Source organism: Symphalangus syndactylus, chromosome X (genome assembly GCF_028878055.3).
Source record: "Symphalangus syndactylus isolate Jambi chromosome X, NHGRI_mSymSyn1-v2.1_pri, whole genome shotgun sequence".
NCBI lineage: Eukaryota > Metazoa > Chordata > Mammalia > Primates > Hylobatidae > Symphalangus > Symphalangus syndactylus.
Genome location: NC_072447.2, coordinates 21783784 through 21800233, shown reverse-complemented (window position 1 = coordinate 21800233; position 16450 = coordinate 21783784).

The window sequence follows — 16450 nt, the reverse complement described above, 5'->3', positions numbered from 1 at the left end:
TTTTTTTTAGTACTGGGGTCTTGCTGTGTTGCCCAGGCTGGAGTGCAGTGGCATGATCATGGCTCGCTGAAGCCTTGACCTCCTGTGCTCAAGTGATTCTCCTGCCTCAGCCTCCTGAGTAGCCACCACACCTGGCTAATCTTTCTCACCTCATTGAGAGTGTGGGATAATCACAAACTTTCAACCCACCAATTCAGAGTGTGACAATTTCTTCTGTTTAGTCTCTTGAATGACTTGACCCCTGGGTCAATACCCAGTTGCTAATTTTGTTATTGCTCTATACTTCTCCCGATGATACTATCTGTGTATATAGGCAATCTACCATGGCCTTAGGGTGCTGGGAAGAAGGGAGTCTTAAAAACTTGTGGATGCCATGAATCCTCACTCTTCTGTGCCATAGAGGAACCTGTAGAGTTTGGTTCCTGGACTGGGTTAGATCTTTCCAATCTATCCTGCTGGGGGAATGTGCCAGCATTCTACCCTGAAGCTCACATCCCCAGCCATGTGTCACTAGTTTCCAAGTTTGCATATAGCAACTTTCCCTCCCATATTGACCTAGTCATCACTCCTGTGCCTCCACATTCACATATACATAAAGTTCCCAATCCACTACATGTCACAGAATGGCTGAGGTGAGCTACAATTCCCAGCCCCCAACCCATCAAGCCCTCAGACAACATCTCTCCACTCCTCTCAAACCATGAGAGATCATGAACCTTTGCAAGACTTTGCTTTCTCTGAGAGCCTCATCATCTCCCCAGCAGAGATGAGAGACACAGGTGCTAGTTTTCCACAGCATCTTTATGCCATTCCAATGTGTATGTAGCTCCATCCCAAAATAAGTGGGGGAAATGAGGATCCTGCTCTGTGATCACCACACTCTCTCTCCATTTTTGTTTCAAGGTGCACCAGGACAGAAGGTACAGGTTTTCCACTTCATTTACTCTCTGGCATAGATTTCAGCTACATTCCATCCTCCTTCAGGATGGCACCAGAAAGCCAGCTCAGGCTTCAGAGAACTGGAGATTATTGAAAACAAAAATACTGTACTTGTTACTCATATTTTACTTAGCAAGAGTCCAAAGAGAGTCACTGCATGAAATAACAACCCTCAACTTTCTAACCAATTTTATCTTCTCTCCCCTCTTTCTTTCTTTTGTATTTAATAACTGAGTCATGTGATAGCAATTTGCACCAATTGGCATGGTAGAATGATATGCCATGCTGTTCCTCACACCTGCAGAGGAAACCCTTCTGATGACAACAGTCAAATAGGTTTGCATCACAGGTTAGTTCAAGTCAAAGGATTTGATTCAGGACCAAGCTTGGGAGCAGATTATTTGCTCCATGTTCAGGGCCCTAGGGCTTCTTCTATTCTCATCAGCCACAATATCTCAATTCAGGGGCTTCTGGACATGAATGTTTTGTATAGAAACACAGAAGGATCGCTAACAGAATTATAGACCACTTTCGGAGTCAGCCCGATATTACAGTCTGATAAAAAGAAAAATGAAGCAGAAAGCTGCTTGATAGAAAGGCAGGGACCCTCTATGAGTCCATCAAGCAGAGGATGGTGCGTTGAATTCAGTGACTCCTAGCCAGATGAGCAGTCCACTTGATGACATCTAAAGGATTTAAGGCTCCAATCTGCCACAGGCATCACATCTACCTTCTTGTTGATAACACCTATGAGCAGCACCATGATGTTGGACCAAAAAAAAAAAAAAAAAGAGGAAGCAGAGCCTGGCCATCTCACTCTTATTACAACTGAGTCTCCAAATCTGCCAGAGGATGGATGAGTGCAGGGTCCCAAAGCAACTAACAATTGCTTTGTTTTCTTTCTTGCAAAATCAGAGAGGGCACCTAAAGAGAAAAGAAAAGCAGTAGCTGCTCATGGCGAAACACACACATTTGAATTCCTCTGCAGAGCTGGTGAGGGGTGATGGGGAGGGATGATGAAGTAACACAGAGGCATGGCCTATGGGTGCTTGACTACTTAGAGTGAGGCGTGTTCTCTGGAGGAAAAGGGTCAAGATGAAGAGGGAAGAGATGGTTTCATGGAGCTCAAACAGTAGACTGAGGAGGAAGGCAGTGGACGACCTCTCTAGGTGGCAGCAGAGGAGGGGGCTTGGCCATTTTCTAGCTGTGTGACCAGGACACCTGGTCCACTCCTATCCTCAGTTTCCTTATGTGCAAACTCAGAACAGTGATTCCTAAATCTCACCATGGTCTGGAGGATTAGTGGCAAATTCTCATCATAAAACACAGCTCCGGAAAAGAGGTAGATTCTCAGTGAGGATGGCTGCTTTCATTTGCTATAAAACTTTCATTTGCTATTCTTTTTCTTTTCTTTTTCAATCATAGTTCTCCTTTGAACATCTTAGTCTAGCCAAGCAGTGGGTGTGTATGGGTAAATTCGCTTGATACTTTAAAAAAGAAAGAAAAATCAACCTTGAGGTTGTTTCCCAGCTTTGTCCATCTGGACGCACCTTATAAATTATTTAAGCTCTCAGAGTCTCCGCTGCTGGAACTATAAAATGAAGACTTTCCATAAGGCTTTGTAAAAATTAGGAGGTAGCACATTTAAATACCCCTGGTACATGTATGTATATGCTCAGGTAATATTACTTCATTTCATTGTCTTTTGTCAAATTTTCATCAAAATAGAATTTGTCTTATGCTACATTAGTCACAAGAAATAGCTTTCTATTGCTCATGAGTGTGGTGAAGATGTCTCATGATTATCTGTTTGGAAAACACTTTCCAAATATCCTCCCTGGATGTTGACCTGCAGCGTAGGTTCCTATTATGCCAAACTGTCCTCCTCTCAAAATATTTCAATGCTGATCGATTCCGTTGTGGTTTCCATTACAGGTTCATAGATTTATGCAACTTTTATGCTGGCTGAGTGTATAGTCTGACACTACCATCTGACAGCGTATCTATCTAGCTTTTGAACAAAACATCCTCTGCTACTGCTATAGTCCAATCTTGAGTCACACCTCACACATGGGGACACATAGATGCCTTTATGTTCACATGTTTATTTTATTATTTACTCCCTGCGTTTTGGCATACCCATACCTAAGGCTACAACTATGCTTCCGTCTCTCTTTCCAGTATTTTTATTTATTTCCTTTTTTGTTTGTTTCTGAGAGCAACTGAGCATTTTCCATACTTCCTCAGTGCCCCATAACCTTTTTTGGCCTGCTGGAGACATGCCGTCTCATCCTTCATTTTATATTGCATGTGCCCTGCCAGCTTTCAAAAAAGGAATGAGGTTGTAGGTGCAATGATGTCCCTGTGATGTGCCTGATTTCTCAGTTATAGTCATCTGCACAAGCTTATAATAGCATTCCAATTTTCACCTCCAGCAAGAAAGGGAAACAGGTGTGACTGTGAGGTGTGTGTGTGTGTGTGTGTGTGATTTGAGCCACAGCCTATTTCCATCTCTGTGCTCAATGTTTTTATTGCTTGTACCCTGTAGGGTAAAACCCTACTGGGAAGTTACTTCTAGAGCTTGTACTTGTGCTTCTGTTTCAATTATTCTGCTTTTAAACCACAGCAAGGCAATTTGTAATGACCCACATGGTAGGAATGTCATAGTACAATTCCTTTGAAATGTTTTTGTCTCCTGGATGGTATTCTTAAGCAATATGAGTTAAGTGACAACGTGGTCTTAATGAAAAATGTGCTACAGAAAGAAAGCATTTTTCTAGAGTAATGCTCCCTTTCAGCTACATAAATGCCAAGGCCAGGCAGGGGGGCTTCAGATGCTTAAAAAATTCTAATTGTATGGGCTTCATTCTGTAGCAAACGCTGATTTCAGTGGCAAATATCAATGTATTTTATAAAAAGACAGTTTGCTGATTTGCTGACAGCAATATTTCTTTATTTTTCCACACCTTAGTTTTCAGATCACTAGTATTATCAAAAAAAGATTGTTTTAATAGCATGTACCATGGCAGGGTGCAGTGGCTCACACTTGTAATCCCAGCATTTTCAGAGGCCAAGGTGAGAGGGTCACTTGAGTCTAGGAATTTGAGACCAACCTGTGCATCTCTACAGCAAATACCAAAAATACTAGCCAGACATGGTGGTGTGCCCTATAGTCCCAGCTACTCAGGAGGCTGAGGTGGGAGGATCTCCTGAGTCGAGGAGGTCGAGGCTGCAGTGAGCAATGAATGCACCTCTGGACTCCAGCCTGAGCAACAGAGCAACACTCTGTCACAAAAAAAAAAAGGAAAAAGAAAAGAGCATGTACCTCATCTCAACAGCCGAAACACTTGATGCTTGGGTTACGTTTTCTTTTGTTCTGTATTGTTTTGCTTTTGCTTTATGAAAATAACAACTATGACATTGCTATTCAAAATTTAGACCTTGAAGCAGAAGCCATGGCCTCACCTGGGAGCTTGTTACAAATGCAGATTATTGGGTACCCATTGCAGACCCACCAGATGAGAACCTAAACTTTTACAAGATCCCCAAGTGATTTGGCCACATCTAAAAGTTTAAGAAGCACTACACTTCAAGAGACATGACAACAAGGGAAACTGTCACATTTTGTGAATTTGTGCCAATGGTTCTTAAATTTGGCAACACATTTAAAATGGTCTTATGGGATTTAATAAGAGATTTTGGTAGGGTTGGTCTACCGATTTTTTTTTTTTTTTTTTTTCTGAGATGGAGTTTTGCTCTTGTCACCCAGGCTGGAGTGCAGTGGTGCAATCACAGCTCACTGCAATCTCCATCTCCTGGGTTCAAGTGATCCTCCTGCCTCAGCCTCCTGAGTAGCTGGGACTACTGGTGCACGTGACCACGCCCGGCTAATTTTTCTATTTTTAGTAGAGACGGGGTTTCACTGTGTTGCCCAGGATGGTCTTTATCTCTTGACCTTGTGATCTGCCCGCCTCAGCCTCCCAAAGTGCTGGGATTACAGGCGTGAGTCACCACGCCTGGTGCCATGGGATTGTTCAGAAGTCCTCCTCTCCCAGGCTAATGTGCAGCCTGGATTAAGAATGTTTCTATTAGTATCCAGAAGAAAACAAAATGGATCCTTATATTTTATAAAATATAAAATATAAAAATTATATATGTGTGTATATATATATATACACAAATATACATATATATACATACACACACATACCCCCACTCACACATACACACATAACTTTTGCAGGGAATTTGCTATGGTTGGAATGTGTTTCCTCCAAAATTCAGGTGTAACCAATGTGACACTACCAATGTAGATAGTAGGGCTTTTAAAAGGTGGCTGTGCCTTGAGGGATCCTCCCTCATGAATGCTATTAAGGCCCTCATATAAGAAGCTGCAGGTAGCATTCAGCTCAATTGCCCTTCTGCCTTTTTGCCATGTGAAAACACAATGATCCTCCCTTCTGGAAGATGCAGCCCTCACCAGACAACTGAACCTGCTGGTGCCTTGATCTGGGACTTCCCAGCCTCCAGAACTGTGAGAAAACACATTTCTGCTCTTTATTAATTACCCATTCTCAGTACTTAGTTAGAGCAACACAAAATGAACTAAGACAGAACCCAAAAAATAATCCTCAATGGTCAGAACTAAAATTCCAGCTAGTGTAAAACTACATGGATTGAGTGGATTTGAAAATCTTTGCAAAAAGAGAAGAGCACAAACACTATTCTGACAAGAAACCATTCTAAATTTAAATTCTAAGGATTTTTTTTTTTCCTCACAAGAGCCATCCCAGCATCTTATGCCTAAGGATGCTCACAACTACACACACCAAGAACTGTGAAGGGCCTGAGATTTTACTCTACATGCAAGCTTACTAGTTAGCCTGCCACAATGTCACAGGGGTTAGCTGAAGACATGAGACTCCTGGGTCAGAGATAAAGAACAGATTATTATTCATGGCACAAAAAGAAGCGGAAGCATCACATTTTCATTAGGTCTGTTTGCATCGAAGTCCCACCAGGCTGAAGCAGATGGGCTGAAATGGACTCCTACAAATGCAGTGGATATGTTACAGAAGAGGCATCCCATGCTTAAGGATCCTGGTGGATAGGGTTTGGATCTGTGTCCCTGCCCAAATCTCATGTTGAAATGTAATCCCCAGTGTTAGAGGAGGAGCCTCAGGAGAGGTGATTGGATCACAGGGGCAATTTCTAATGCTTTAGCACCATCCCTATAGTGCTGTTCCTGTGATAGAGTTCTTAAGAGATCTGATAGTTTAAATGTGTGTAGCACTTCCCCCCTCCCTCTTCCTCCTGCTCTGGCCATGTAAGACATGCCTGAATGCCCTCTGCCTTCTGCCATGATCGTAAGCTTCCCGAGGCCTCTCCAGAAGCAGAGCAGGTGGTCAACACCATGCTTCTTGTACAGCCTGAAGAACTGTGAGCCAATTAAACTTCTTTTCTTTATAAATTACCCAGTCTCAGGTATTTCTTTATAACAGCGCAAGAACAGACTAATGCAGTGGTGGACATCCTGGCCCTTTGCTCTGGAAGAAGATAGTATAGTCTATCTTTCCAAAGCTGTTTGCTACACAAACATCCTTGAAAAGATGGTCTGAAGCAAACAGTAGATAACGCTTCCCTTCAAGACACAGTGAAGCAAGACAGACTCAATGGGAGCTGTTGCCCAAGAAGTAGCACAAGATGTTTCCATTAATGAATGTGATGGCACTTCCACTGGGTGTTACTACGTAAAATTTCAGTTAGCTGAACATTGTTTCCTTGCTGACTTCAATTATAAGCTTAGGGATGCATTCTAATAGTAAGCAGAGTTAACACTTTTATCTAATGAAATCCTCTTTTGTGAAAGCTTTGCTTAAAGTTAATTATTTGAAGGCAAATACATAACTATCTTATTCTCTTTATTGAGAATATATTAAGAATAACCAAAATAGATTTAGATTGAGATGGTGCAGTTACTGCCAGAGTACAGATTGTAAAATTCTATTTGACCAGAGATAAGAATGTGCCATCATATTGAATACTACTGTAGTGGCTTCATCTTGACAGTAGCACACTTCAGGGGGAGAAACAATAGCATCCAAAAGTTACGAAAGATGTGAATTTCTGGTGTCACGAAGTAATTTCAATAGGTTAGGTCATATATATGTCATAATAGAAAAATTAAGAAAAAAGTATTATAGTCAAAAGTAATAAAAAATGGGTTGTTCTTTTCAATCAGGCCTTCTTAACTAATAGTTTTGTCTGCATGCCTTGTAGACACTAATTTAAGTATAAACGAACAGTCTTCCATGATTTCCGTTAAATCATCTTGATAATATTGAAGTTTATTAGGAATGCATTGATGCTTAATAAAAATAAGTGATAGTCAAATAGGAATGATTATAGATCATAATAAAATATTAAGATTGAAAATATAGTAAAATGTAAGTCATTGACCATATAATTATCTGCCTTACACAGATCTACTGTTTGACATAAGATAGAAACAACAAAGACAATTAATATGCTTTCCATAGTAATAATTTGCCAGGCATTACACTGTGCTTTTCATTTAAATGGCCCCTTTAATTTTAACAAATACCTTGGCGCCAGTTCTATTGTGGCCATCCCCATTTTATGGGCAACAAAGCAAGGCTTACAGAGTTCATGTAAGGGTCCAAAACAGTTCACAATAACTGCAGCAAGGTTCTGAATGCAGCCCCAGCCAGGCTCCTCATAGCTGCCCTTTTCTTAATTAAAATAAATAAATAAAAGCTTAAAATTTTATAGACAAGTACACTTCAAATTTTATAGACAAAGTAGTTATCATTCTTGCACTTAGGTATACCTGAAAACATCTCTTTGTTACAGTGGAATGAAAAATAATTAGTTAAGAAGATAGCAACTAAAAATCGTGCCATCTCGTGCTCATTTAACATTAAAGTGTATCTATGGTCTCCTGGATTTTTCAACCTACATAGAGGGAACGTTTAAGAAGCACTACACTTCAAGAGACATGACAAGAGGTGATAGACATGACAGAGGTGACAGAAACACATGCACATCTTTACCAATCATCTAACTTTATGAAAGCAAAAATCTAAAAATGTGCACCATCTCATGTTAAATCAACAAATTTTACTCTTTGTGTTTCATTCCAATCTTCTCCTTATGCATCCACACGTTTTACAGCTCCAATCTTGCCTGCCATGAATAAAATTTTGTTTTTGCCTTTGTCGCTGAATTGACACAAACATTTTCAATGTTGTTATACAAATTTAGGGATTATCATTTTAACGGCTGTATGATATTTCTATCAGTTGACAAAATATAAGTTTTTTACTCATTTACTTACTGACACTCAAGTTGTTTTTAATTCTCCTTTTCTTTATTTTGGATTATTTCCCAATATGTATCTTTTAAAACAATATTAGACAGTAAAGTAGGTATTTATTTTTATGCCTCTTTAAACATCAAATGGCTCTTCATAAGAGTTCAACCAATAGACGATGTGCAATTATAGAATTTGCATTATAAACTTAATGATACAGCATGGTACCATTATTTTACATCCCCATCCTCCAACTTTATTAAAGTAAAACACATTTTCATTTTTGTCACAGGTATAGTTTCTTGCCAGGAAAAGGCCGACCCAAGAATAGCTGATGCCAACCCAACCCAAGGGTTGGGCCAACCCAAGAATAGCTGATGCACTGCACGCCCACAGCTGGGCACCAAGGGCAACCTGGAGGCAAAGGAAAATCTCTGAACCAAGGAGAGGAAACAACGAAAGGAAGAAAGATGAGAGCAGAGATAGCCAAGACCTGAGCAGGAGAGGTTCCTCTGTCAGTATCTGCCATTCAGGTCATTCAGCTTTGCCCCAAGTATTTACTTCTTGTTGTGTTCCAACAAGAACCAACACAATCTTGTTGTCTCCCAACAAAAACCGACACAGTCTCTGGAGCCCTTGTCAGTAACAAAAACTCTCTAGAGAGAATCTAATTAGTTCTTTACCTGGTAACTGACAGATGCTGCATCCACCCACTGCATCCACCATGTCAGGCATCTTCCCCAATCCAGTCTGCTGTCAGGTTGTGAGGGTGATGAGGTGCAACCATTGTATCTGCTTGCTTGAACTGTCTGCTCAGCGGGACCTGGGAATTATGGAGACTTCTCTGAGAAGAGGAGGCTGTACGAGCCAGAGAATGTCTTCTAAAACTTCATGTGCAGAGAAATCCCCTGGGGGTCTTGGTAAAATGCAGACTCTGGGTCTGTAGGTCTGGGAATCTGCATTTCTTTTTTTTTAAAGAAGGAAGGAATCTGGAATCTGCATTTCTTTTTTTTTATGTTAACATATAATGGGTTCTTTTTTTTTTTATTATACTTTAGGTTTTAGGGTACATGTGCACAATGTGCAGGTTTGTTACATATGTATCCATGTGCCATGTTGATTTCCTGCACCCATTAACTCGTCATTTAGCATTAGGTATATCTCCTAATGCTGTCCCTCCCCCCTCCCCCCACCACACAACAGTCCCTGGAGTGTGATGTTCTGACAAGCTGTCAGATGGTGCTGATGTTCCGGGTTGGTAGGTCTGACTTTAAGTTGCAAAAGAATAGCCCACTGATTGTCAAGCTAGGCTGCAAATTCCAATGACCTGGGGTGCTTTAAAATACTAATGCAAAAACTGGCAATTTGAGAATTACAGTAACTCTAACCAGGGCAATTTTGTTCCTCATGGACGTGTGGCAATGTCTGGAGACATTCTGAGTTGTTGCAACGTGGGTGGGACAGAGAGTGGGGGAGTTACTGGCATTCAGAAGATAGAGGCTAGGGATGTTGCGAAACAGCCTGCAATGCACAGGACAGCCCCACGGAGCAGCATCTGGCCCCAAATGTCAACAGTACCAAGGCTGAGAAACATCCTCTGGTGGGCTCTTGCTCCAAATCATGCCCATCATCTCTGCAGTTGACAGTTATATTATAAAATTAATTGTGCAATATGTCACTGATGGATAATCAGCTAATGTATGTTGAAACATATTTACTGAGCACAATACTGCTAACTAGCTTTGTCTAACTGCTACATAGAATAGCAAATAGCCAGCCCTGCACTTAGTTTCAGTTATCATGAGGTGCAATATGCTAGGAGAAGTTCCCCCAATTTGCCACACTTCAGAATGCTGCCCCTTGATATTCTCTAATCTAAACCATGAATTCTGCAACACAGACCTTTGAGGATGAATAATTGCATTGTGATGCTTTTAATATCAAACTCCTTTAAAAAGTCCTTGTTTTAGCATGTTATCCTTTGCATGGTACAGTGTAGCTAAGTGCTTTATAAATGGTGTATTTTATGACCTACTTGAGCAGTTAAACTATCCTACATCTGCAGAATGAAACTGGATGGTGGCTCGAATCCTTGAATTATCAAAAATATCAACTTAGCACTCTGCAGAAATATGCAGCTGATGCTACTTGGAGAAATACTAGGGAAGGGCTTTTTATGAATTTTATTCCATGTAGTAGCTTATCTTTTATTTTCTATATTTCCTTCATAGCTCTGCAAAAATTATTCAAAGAAGGAAAAAAAATAAACTTGGTTGGCATTTTTACTAAGGCACAGAAACCATGTATACATATAAAACAAATAAAGAGAAAACATATTTGTCATGCAAAATTATATGAGCTACAATCAAAAGACTAGAAAACAATAATTATCAGGATGTTTTATCAATCTCATTTTTAAAATAAAAGCGCTTTCTATGTTGGTTCAAACTCTTTATGCATAGCTCTATATGAGTAAAAAATTATGTGAATATATAAATGATCCTCAACTTTTGATGTGTGTGTGCATATACACATATATCTTGCAGGATGGATTTGTGGATGTAAAGGTCAGGTAAGGTTTTTGACATGAACATAAGAGTAGTTCAAGGCTGGGCACAGTGGCTCACACCTGTAATCCCAGCACTTCGGGAGGCTGAGGTGGGAGGATTACTTAAGGCCAGGAGGTCAAGACCAGCCTCTGCAACACAGTGAGATCCTGTCTATACAAAAAAAAACAAAAACAAAAACAAAACAAAACAAAACAATAGCCTAGCATAGTAGCACACACTCCTAGTTCCAGCTGCTAGGGAGGCGGAGGTGGGAAGATTGCTTGAGCCCAGGAGGTTGAGGCTGCAGTGAGCCATGATGGCACCACTGTACTCTGGCCTGGGAAATATAGTGAGAGCCTGTCTCAAGGAAAAAAGGAGTAGTTCAAGAGTAGAGGGTTTCCTCTGCCTTCTCCCCCTCTGAAGGAGTTTCCTAAGACCCTTATATTTATTGAGCGGGTACTGTAAATAGTATTTTGTCTTCATAGCAACGTACTAGGTAAGTGTATTTGTGTGAGTTTGTAGAATTTTTTAAACGTAGGAAGTTAAATGTCTTGCAGAGGAACACACAGTCAGGATCGAACTTGCCTCTGAACCCAAAGCCCAGGGTCTTGCATCATATCATGCTACCTCCTGCTACTGGGGACCTTCCTCAGTCTTTCCCAGGGTATGGAATTGCTGCCCAAGCACAACATTCTAATAAACAAAATGACTGCAGAGCTGGAATATTTTTCCCATCATTTCAGCCAAGGTATTGATTATGGAGGGTGATCAGATAAGAGATAGCAACCTATGTGAATGGAAGAGGTCACTGAGAAGTAGGACGAGTTAAACCACAGTTGGCTTCCAAACACGGACACTGGTCCCTGTTCCCATTCTGATCTGTGATTCTGCTCAGTGACAGGTCTGCATTACCCTAAGGGTGGAGCTTTGGAATTGCAATTTTTCTAAAGAGCCCCAGCTAAACTGAGATGTCCTGCAGATTTGGGAATGATTCATGGCTGTAATTGGGCTTCAATCACATTTCCATGCTAAGAAGGATGTCCTTACCCTCCAACAGACATGTGTGGAGAACTGGAGTGATTTACACACAGGACCAAAAGCAGAATCATAGCTTCTTGAGGCTGGGAAATTCAGGGGAAAGGGTTCAGGCACGGAAACAAGACAGCTCAACCCTCATCTTGTCACTCACATTTACTGGCCTTGCACAAGCTCTGGAACTTCTGGGCTGTTAGTCCTGCCCTCCTCACCAGACCACCATGTGACTTCTCCCTTCTCAGCAGAATTTTCTCCCAACTTGTGCAAGAATCTTGTGCAAGAGAGCAGCAATCTTTATTAATCAAATTACTTCAGAAAGAACAATTCCTTCAGCATAAGCTTTTCTAATGTTAACCATGTAAAAGCTAGTTATTGGCATACATTTTAAACATTGCAACTTTAGCAAACATTTTAGAGGTTATTCGTTGTTTATAATTGTCAGATAATTACTTAATTATTGCTTAATTTAATAATGCACTTTTTATGTCACATAATAAAGTGTGTGTGTGTGTGTGTGTGTGTGTGTTTGGGGGGCACTGTGTGTTAGGGTCACATTTAGCTTAAAATAACTTTTTTTAATAAAAATATGGTTTGCTACCCATATGCATTTCAAAAGGTGTTCCATCTCTTTCTTTACCCACAATTGTTTGTGCAGGAATAAGTAGGTGTCCTTTATTGAGACACCCTAAATAACCCATTTAAACTTTGAATTCTCAGGCTCTGTACCCTTGGCTCTCATCTCGTGCATTACAGTGAGGACGTGGCTCTCATTTTAGGATTGTCAGCTTAAAGATAAGCACAGGATGTGTGGATGACTTAGTTACCTGAGCAAACATTAGTAGATGGACTCAATTCCAGGCAAACAGCCAAACGAAGTCTTGAAAATACAAAGCTCCAGATACTGTTTTTCAAGTTCAGCAGCACTTTCAGAGGAAGTCTGAGATAATAAAATGTTGCAATTCTGAGATTGCAAGGCAAGAAATGTCTCAGACTGCCTGAAGACTGAAAAGGGGGAGGCTTGACTTGCCTACAGAGGAAGTAAATTCCATGCACCAAGAAGAAAGGGGAGCAAGTGAGATCAAGTGGTAAAGATACCAAATCCCGAGTCTTCTCACCCTATGTAGAAGTGATGGCTGACGTTAGCCGCAGCCAGCCACATGGAAGTGTCTGGAGGAGGAAGGGTGGCGCAGGAAGGAAAACACACAGCAGCTCCCATCCAAGACACCAATCCACACTCTGAGTTTAGAATAAGCTCTACATAGGTACAAACCATTTTTTAAAATGTTATTTCACATGAAACTGCAAGGCAAAGGCCTACAGACACCAGATTGCAACACAAAAATGACATCGAATTTGTCATAAGCAGATTTTGAAGCAAATGTAAACAATAAGTTTAATGCAATGGGCTGACTTCACAATACAGAATCTTCTCACTTGTTCTTAAGAACCAGCATGTGTGGTGGCTCACACCTGTAATCTCAGCACCTTGGGAGGCCAAGGCAGGCAGATCACTTGAGGTCAGGAGTTCAAGACCGGCCTGGCAAACATGGTGAAACTCCATCTCTACTTTAAAAAAATACAAAAATTAACCAGGCATGGTGACGGGTGCCTGTAGTTCCAGCTACTCAGGAGGCTGAGGCGGAATAATCACTTGAACCTAGGAGGTGGAGGCTACAGGGTGCGGCGATTGCACCACTGCACTCCAGCCTGGGTAATAGAGTGAGAATCCATCTCAGGAAAAATAAATAAATAAATAAATAGAACTAGCATGTGATGGACTCACTAGCATAAGACATTCCTACACCGTGTCCTTACAGAATCAGCCTGCTACCTTTGTTTCCATCAGTTTGGTCATGTATTCAAAAAAAAAAAAACGAAAAAGGAAAAAAGACAAAAGGATCGTGCTAAGGACTCATACTGAATTGTTATGTAATTCTACCAAGTCTTTCCAACATCACAGGAAGAAACATCCAAAAAGTTCTCGAGATTCCTACACATCTCAGGCACACATCTATACATAGCTGCATACCACACAATCTCTTATATCAACCTGTTTGGCAATAGTAAGTTGAAATCCAAGTCTTCCCTCAAAGGCTGATTTTTGTGCCTATGCTTTAAAGCAATAAAACCAACCTGTGTTATTTGGATAAAGAGTGATCTTGTTCTCTGACTTTATTTATTTATTTATTTATTTATTTATTTATTTATTTATTTCTCTACGTGTTTTACGCATTATGGGGAAATGCTATTGCACTGTAAGTAGTTTAGCCCTTCTTAAGTCAAAATTTCACTTAATACCTTCCCCTGACCATCAGCAGTTGGATTAGTAATCATGGCAGCTGCACAGTGGCTGCCAGTGGGTGGGGAGTAGGAGCCAGGAATTAAGTAGATGTTTGTTCAAAACATGAAATCATGAGATTTAAGTTAAATTGAGAACACAGCAAGGATGCATGTTCCCTCACTGTGACAGACATGAACACCTCACACGGTATAAACTGATAACGTTCCATAGTAAAATGTTATTGCAACTAAACAGCCTTTTCACTAGCAACCTGTTGAATTTCTCAGAGAAGAAACAGACAAAATACCATTGTTATTTGTTCCTTCATATCTCCCATACGTATACTAAAGATCTCAAAATAGTTTGAAATATCACTGCTAAATAAAGATGACAGTAACAATGGGAAAAAATCTATATTCTAAAAATTCACCTAAGCTTTTATTAATACCTGGGGGAAGAAAACGTAGAAAAAAGGATGATACAGATTTCTTGAATGCACAGTTATCTTCTTTATCTCATTTTTTCACATTGTATTATAAAGCTCTTAATATAAACATTGAACCAGTACCTATATGTCTTCCATCACAGCACCTAGGGGCTAAGTATAGTATATATGACTTAGAGGATTTTCCCATCGTTTGCTTGTCTTTTAAATGTTTTAATAAACAACGCTGCTTTATAAAATTACTTTGTCTTCAAATACAGAGTTTGGAATGCTAATAATCACATGTAAAACAAATAAGACCATTTCATGGATGTACTCTGAGCACCTTCGTGCATTTTCACAATACAATGTCTTCTAAGGGTCTTGCTCCATGATTTAAGCAATAAACACAACTGCTCAGTCCTAGGTTGTCATCCTTGGGAGGATGGCTTGAGCCCAGGAGTTCAAGGTTGCTGTGAGCTATGATGGCGCCACTGCACTCCAGCCTGGTCAACAGAGTGGGAACCTGTCTCAAACAAATAAACAAACAAAAAATGATGCCCCTGTGATGTGGCCCTATGTCACACCTAAACAGGCAGGTGATTTATTGAAACACTTGTCATCTTAGCATCTCACAAAGGGATGTAATTTGGGAATGCTTATCAACCTCAGGTTTCAGAAGTTTTTACTTCATGGCCCAACTTGCCCTGTGTACATTTCAAAGAAACAAAGCCAAACAAAGCAAACCTTGAGCATATCTTTAGCCCTTCCCATTTAGACAGAATTTCAGTAGCTTTCTCATACCCCTTTCCCTCCTCATAAATATGGAAAATAAAGAAAATCCTTGGTTTCTAAAATCAACAAAAAAAGGCTGAATTTAAATGGATGCATTTCGCTAAGATAATGGTTACTTGAAAATCTGTCAAATGCAAACCTGCTGTGGACTGAAAACTTTCCTCCATACCTAAAGATGAACAGAATATGTTAAAAAATCAATAACACTCTATCTAGGGGATATATATATATATATATAAAACCACCATGAATACATATGGCTATATGAATTTAAGAAAGATGTCCTGTGAGCTTTCAATGCTCCCGAGTTTTGACTGAAGAACAGAGGGATAAGTTTATGTTACAGTCTACATTTATACTTACGAAACCAGGTAGAACCTGAGGTGAGAAGCTCAGACTGTTATTTATAAGTCCAAAGAGTGAAGTGAATCTGTCAGTATTATTTCCATTTCCAATGAAACAATGACTTGGTGTAATTCAACTGTTGTGATAAAAAAAATCCACAGTTGTTTCTCAGGATTATGTAAAAAATAAGTTCTACAGCTATCTTAGAATTTCCATAATATGCTTACATTTAAATATTATGTCATTTTAGGACGGTGAGCCTCTTAAATCTTTAATTGCTAGCATTAAAAAGCGATTAAAGAAGACAAGAGAAAACAAGAAAAATAAGAAACAAAAGACAATAAAACTGAATTATTAGAGTAGTTGAATTCAATTTCAAGATCTATCTCTCCACCCACATATGCATATGTAGGTATATGTAATATATATGACAATGATGTCATCTATGAGAATCTTATATATCTATATCTATATAGCCATAGATACATATATATCCGTAGTTCTACTGTGTGTATAGAGTATTGCTTCATTCACTGAGCACTTTCAAAGGAACATAACCTAGGAAAACTAGTTTGAATTTATCAATTTAATGAGTTCCCTTTTAAGTAGATTCCAAATTTATGAAAACTCTGCTGGAATCCTAATTAATCACTAGAAAAAGTGTTGTCATTTGGAAATGTGGGGTGATATAAAGGTGAACAGGCCCCCTAAAAAATCCTGTTGATTCTTGTTCTTGAAGTAGTTTCCTC